This window comes from Anas platyrhynchos, chromosome 14 (genome assembly GCF_047663525.1).
Source record: "Anas platyrhynchos isolate ZD024472 breed Pekin duck chromosome 14, IASCAAS_PekinDuck_T2T, whole genome shotgun sequence".
NCBI classification, from domain to species: domain Eukaryota; kingdom Metazoa; phylum Chordata; class Aves; order Anseriformes; family Anatidae; genus Anas; species Anas platyrhynchos.
In genome coordinates this window covers 22,622,390-22,627,775 of record NC_092600.1, presented here as the reverse complement: position 1 = coordinate 22,627,775, position 5,386 = coordinate 22,622,390, and the positions used below count along the sequence as shown (strand labels likewise).

The following is a 5,386-nucleotide window of genomic DNA, read 5'->3' as shown; positions in this document are numbered from 1 at the left end:
CTATGGCAGGACCACAGCACACTCTTATTTGTCTACCCTTCTTTCTTGATCGTGTGTGGGAAAGAGAGAACGTGCAGAGGCCCTCAGCCACATGCTGCACCTGTCACTCTGTGCAGCTACATCCCTGAGCCAAAGTACCAAACTTCATGCTTGTGAAAGGACTTTACACAAACTACAGAAATCGAAAATGAAGCATCCAAACACTTACAGAAGGGTGGGCCCTCTCGATGCACCTCAACGTGGGATCCACAAGTCCTCACGTGGTTTCATCCAGCACACTTCTCTGTCCCTCCTCGCTAAACTTGCTCAGAGGCAGCTGTTACCAAGGTGTCACAGTGACATCATTCAATTCTGTTTCTGAAGTCATCACCGTAGGCCCCTGGCAGCGGCAACACAACACTCTCTCTTGCTAATGCGAATGTCTCAGAAACAAGTAGAGAAGTCCCACTCTCCCCAAGCTGACTTTAATTGGAGTAGTTCCAAAATTATTCTCTGCCCCCCTACATCTGGGGAAGGTGTGTGAGAAATCTTTTCCTTAAGAAAGGATTACAAGCCAAAAAAAGCTTGTTTCTGATACGTTCCCCTTCCTTTTAGAGTGTTCACCTTTGATTTCCAAGGAAGAAAAAAGAAGGTGAAATCAACAATTCTCCTCCTCCGAGTTGGGAATATGAAATAAGCCCAATTATTTAGGAAGCCTGAAAAAGGAAACTATACATTTCCTTGTTAAACACCTTGTTGCTCTGAAAACTTGTCCAGTACTTTGCAGCTGCAGTGCTTTTCGGTGGGTGGGCAGCCGAGCTCCATCACGGCCACTCTCTCCCTCCCCCTCCTCAAAGAGAAAGGGAGAGAAAATACGATGCAAAGGGTTCAGGGGTTGAGACAAGGACAGGGAGATCGCTCAACAAGGATCGTGATGGGCAAAGCAGACGCAGCATAGGGAGACAGTAAGATTTCCTGCCTAACTACTACTACTACCAGGCTAGACAAGTGAGAACCAAAGGAAAGAAACCAAAAACACCTTCCTTCCCCCCATCTGAGCTCTTCCAGCTCCTCCCCCCGTGCAGCGCAGGGGAACAGGGGGACTGGACTGGGGGTTGTGGTCAGTCTGTAGCACTTCATCTCCACCACTCCTTCTCGGTCCCTCTCTGCCCCTGCTCCACGTGGGCTCCTCTCCACGGGCTGCAGCTCCGGCCCGGGGCCTGCTCCTGCGGGGGCTCTCCACAGGCCGCAGCCTCCTCCAGGCCACAGCCACCTGCTCCACCGGGGGCTCCTCCACCCATGGGGGGGCTGCAGCGTGGAGATCTGCTCCATGGGGGACCCATGGGCTGCAGGGGGACAGCCTGCTCCACCAGGGGCCTCTCCCTGCACAGCCCGCAGGGGAACTGCTGCTGCCTGCCTGCAGCACCTCCTGCCCTCCTGCGGCGCTCACCTGGGGGGCTGCAGGGCTGCTTCTCTCACGCTTTCACAATCCTCTCTCCCAGCTGCTGTTGCACAGCAGTATTTTCCCCCCTTCCTTAAATCTGCTCCCCCGAAGCCCACCCAGCAGCACTCCCTGCCTCGGCTCTGGCCAGCAGCAGCTCCTTTTTGGAGCCATCTGGAGCTGGCTCTGCTCTGATGCTGACAAGATGGGGCTGCATTCATTTCCAAACTGGCTGTCAGAAAGGCCTTCACCTTTGCATTACATTGAGGCAGCGGTGATCTCAGCCTTATTGTAGTTCTCTGCGTAATGTAGCTCCCAAAAGAGATCCCAAGGTCCAGAACAGACATGGAAATAACTGGGGGGTTGTAAGGAAAACAATTGTATTCCATCCTACAGCAACACCAGAGCTGTCTGGAGAGTTTTGTTTCATTTGTTCTGTTCTGTTTTGTTTTCTCAGTAAGGTTTCTTAGAGAGAGAAGATTGAAGTGATCGTATTGCATGCCCATCCAGCCCTCCCCTTTGCTTGTCCAGAGCTTTTACCTTGTCTAGCACGATGCATGAACGTGGTCATAGGCACAGTTGTTTCAAAGACATTCTGCTGCTCGACCTGTTGTGAAAACAGAGAGCTAAGTATTTGGACGAGAACATGCTTCCACCTGCACTATGACCTCCACAACTAGATATGGAGCCATATCAGCCAGAAGGAAGTTTCCTTCACAGCTGCTGCTTCTTGCACTATCTGGACTCTTACTTTTACTCTTACTTGCCTTTCCTGCATTAGCACAAAAAAAAATAAGAAAAATAAAAAAATCTGGGAGATTACCTTTGCCATCTGATGTCTTCGTTTCCAGAAACTACACGGAATCACCTTTATGAGAACTGTCCCACACTGCGAGCATGGGTGTTGCAGTCAGGCCAGATATGTCCCTTCTACGTCAATAACCAAACCTGTCAAGTTAAGAACATGGAATTAATGAAAAGGAAATCCTTCTATTTTGATCTGAGTTCACTTTTTTTTTTTTTTTTTTTTTTTTTTTTTTTTTTTTTTCTAGACCAAGAAGAACCAGCAAAAGTCGGGTGAAAAATGGAATGAAAAATGTTAAGGCCAGGCAGCTTGCTCACTGCAAGTGCTAATCTGAAAGCAGATAAGTAGATGGAGTGCATCTTCATACACTCCATCCTGAGACACTCCACTCAACAGGCCAGACCAGCTGATGAAGTGCATTGCTGTCCTGAAGTTTCATGTGATGGGCTACTTTTAAGTCTCTTGTTTATGCTGTAGTACTTGAGGTCTATGGCAGGACCACAGCACACTCTTATTTGTCTACCCTTCTTTCTTGATCGTGTGTGGGAAAGAGAGAACGTGCAGAGGCCCTCAGCCACATGTTGCACCTGTCACTCTGTGCAGCTACATCCCTGAGCCAAAGTACCAAACTTCATGCTTGTGAAAGGACTTTACACAAACTACAGAAATCGAAAATGAAGCATCCAAACACTTACAGAAGGGTGGGCCCTCTCGATGCACCTCAACGTGGGATCCACAAGTCCTCACGTGGTTTCATCCAGCACACTTCTCTGTCCCTCCTCGCTAAACTTGCTCAGAGGCAGCTGTTACCAAGGTGTCACAGTGACATCATTCAATTCTGTTTCTGAAGTCATCACCGTAGGCCCCTGGCAGCGGCAACACAACACTCTCTCTTGCTAATGCGAATGTCTCAGAGACAACTAGAGAAGTCCCACTCTCCCCAAGCTGACTTTAATTGGAGTAGTTCCAAAATTATTCTCTGCCCCCCTACATCTGGGGAAGGTGTGTGAGGAATCTTTTCCTTAAGAAAGGATTACAAGCCAAAAAAAGCTTGCTTCTGATACGTTCCCCTTCCTTTTAGAGCTGTTCACCTTTGATTTCCAAGGAAGAAAAAAGAAGGTGAAATCAACAATTCTCCTCCTCCGAGTTGGGAATATGAAATAAGCCCAATTATTTAGGAAGCCTGAAAAAGGAAACTATACATTTCCTTGTTAAACACCTTGTTGCTTCTGAAAACTTTTCCAGTACCTTGCAGCTGCAGTGCTTTTCGGTGGGTGGGCAGCCGAGCTCCATCACGGCCACTCTCTCCCTCCCCCTCCTCAAAGAGAAAGGGAGAGAAAATACGATGCAAAGGGTTCAGGGGTTGAGACAAGGACAGGGAGATCGCTCAACAAGGATCGTGATGGGCAAAGCAGACGCAGCATAGGGAGACAGTAAGATTTCCTGCCTAACTACTACTACTACCAGGCTAGACAAGTGAGAACCAAAGGAAAGAAACCAAAAACACCTTCCTTCCCCCCATCTGAGCTCTTCCAGCTCCTCCCCCCGTGCAGCGCAGGGGAACAGGGGGACTGGACTGGGGGTTGTGGTCAGTCTGTAGCACTTCATCTCCACCACTCCTTCTCGGTCCCTCTCTGCCCCTGCTCCACGTGGGCTCCTCTCCACGGGCTGCAGCTCCGGCCCGGGGCCTGCTCCTGCGGGGGCTCTCTATGGGCCGCAGCCTCCTCCAGGCCACAGCCACCTCCTCCACCGGGGGCTCCTCCACCCATGGGGGGGCTGCAGCGTGGAGATCTGCTCCATGGGGGACCCATGGGCTGCAGGGGGACAGCCTGCTCCACCAGGGGCCTCTCCCTGCACAGCCCGCAGGGGAACTGCTGCTGCCTGCCTGCAGCACCTCCTGCCCTCCTGCGGCGCTCACCTGGGGGGCTGCAGGGCTGCTTCTCTCACGCTTTCACAATCCTCTCTCCCAGCTGCTGTTGCACAGCAGTATTTTCCCCCCTTCCTTAAATCTGCTCCCCCGAAGCCCACCCAGCAGCACTCCCTGCCTCGGCTCTGGCCAGCAGCAGCTCCTTTTTGGAGCCATCTGGAGCTGGCTCTGCTCTGATGCTGACAAGATGGGGCTGCATTCATTTCCAAACTGGCTGTCAGAAAGGCCTTCACCTTTGCATTACATTGAGGCAGCGGTGATCTCAGCCTTATTGTAGTTCTCTGCGTAATGTAGCTCCCAAAAGAGATCCCAAGGTCCAGAACAGACATGGAAATAACTGGGGGGTTGTAAGGAAAACAATTGTATTCCATCCTACAGCAACACCAGAGCTGTCTGGAGAGTTTTGTTTCATTTGTTCTGTTCTGTTTTGTTTTCTCAGTAAGGTTTCTTAGAGAGAGAAGATTGAAGTGATCGTATTGCATGCCCATCCAGCCCTCCCCTTTGCTTGTCCAGAGCTTTTACCTTGTCTAGCACGATGCATGAACTTGGTCATAGGCACAGTTGTTTCAAAGACATTCTGCTGCTCGACCTGTTGTGAAAACAGAGAGCTAAGTATTTGGACGAGAACATGCTTCCACCTGCACTATGACCTCCACAACTAGATATGGAGCCATATCAGCCAGAAGGAAGTTTCCTTCACAGCTGCTGCTTCTTGCACTATCTGGACTCTTACTTTTACTCTTACTTGCCTTTCCTGCATTAGCACAAAAAAAAAATAAGAAAAATAAAAAAATCTGGGAGATTACCTTTGCCATCTGATGTCTTCGTTTCCAGAAACTACACGGAATCACCTTTATGAGAACTGTCCCACACTGCGAGCATGGGTGTTGCAGTCAGGCCAGATATGTCCCTTCTACGTCAATAACCAAACCTGTCAAGTTAAGAACATGGAATTAATGAAAAGGAAATCCTTCTATTTTGATCTGAGTTCACTTTTTTTTTTTTTTTTTTTTTTTTTTTTTTTCTAGACCAAGAAGAACCAGCAAAAGTCGGGTGAAAAATGGAATGAAAAATGTTAAGGCCAGGAAGCTTGCTCACTGCAAGTGCTAATCTGAAAGCAGATAAGTAGATGGAGTGCATCTTCATACACTCCATCCTGAGACACTCCACTCAACAGGCCAGACCAGCTGATGAAGTGCATTGCTGTCCTGAAGTTTCATGTGATGGGCTACTT

At 49.3% G+C, this 5,386-nt stretch overlaps 1 long non-coding RNA gene across 2 annotated transcripts; it reads right to left on the bottom strand.

The window, feature by feature from the left end:
• Positions 1-248: 248 nt before the first annotated feature.
• LOC139998706 (uncharacterized) lies at positions 249-5,083 on the bottom strand. 2 transcript variants are annotated; one of them, XR_011803430.1, is made up of 6 exons: positions 4,959-5,083; positions 4,675-4,741; positions 2,921-3,091; positions 2,244-2,368; positions 1,961-2,027; positions 249-379 (listed from the first exon to the last, which is right to left on the bottom strand). It is a non-coding gene; the product is annotated as an uncharacterized lncRNA (long non-coding RNA). The 2 variants fall into 2 exon arrangements; XR_011803429.1 differs by lacking the exon at positions 249-379 and having other exon boundaries at positions 1,909-2,027.
• Positions 5,084-5,386: the final 303 nt, after the last annotated feature.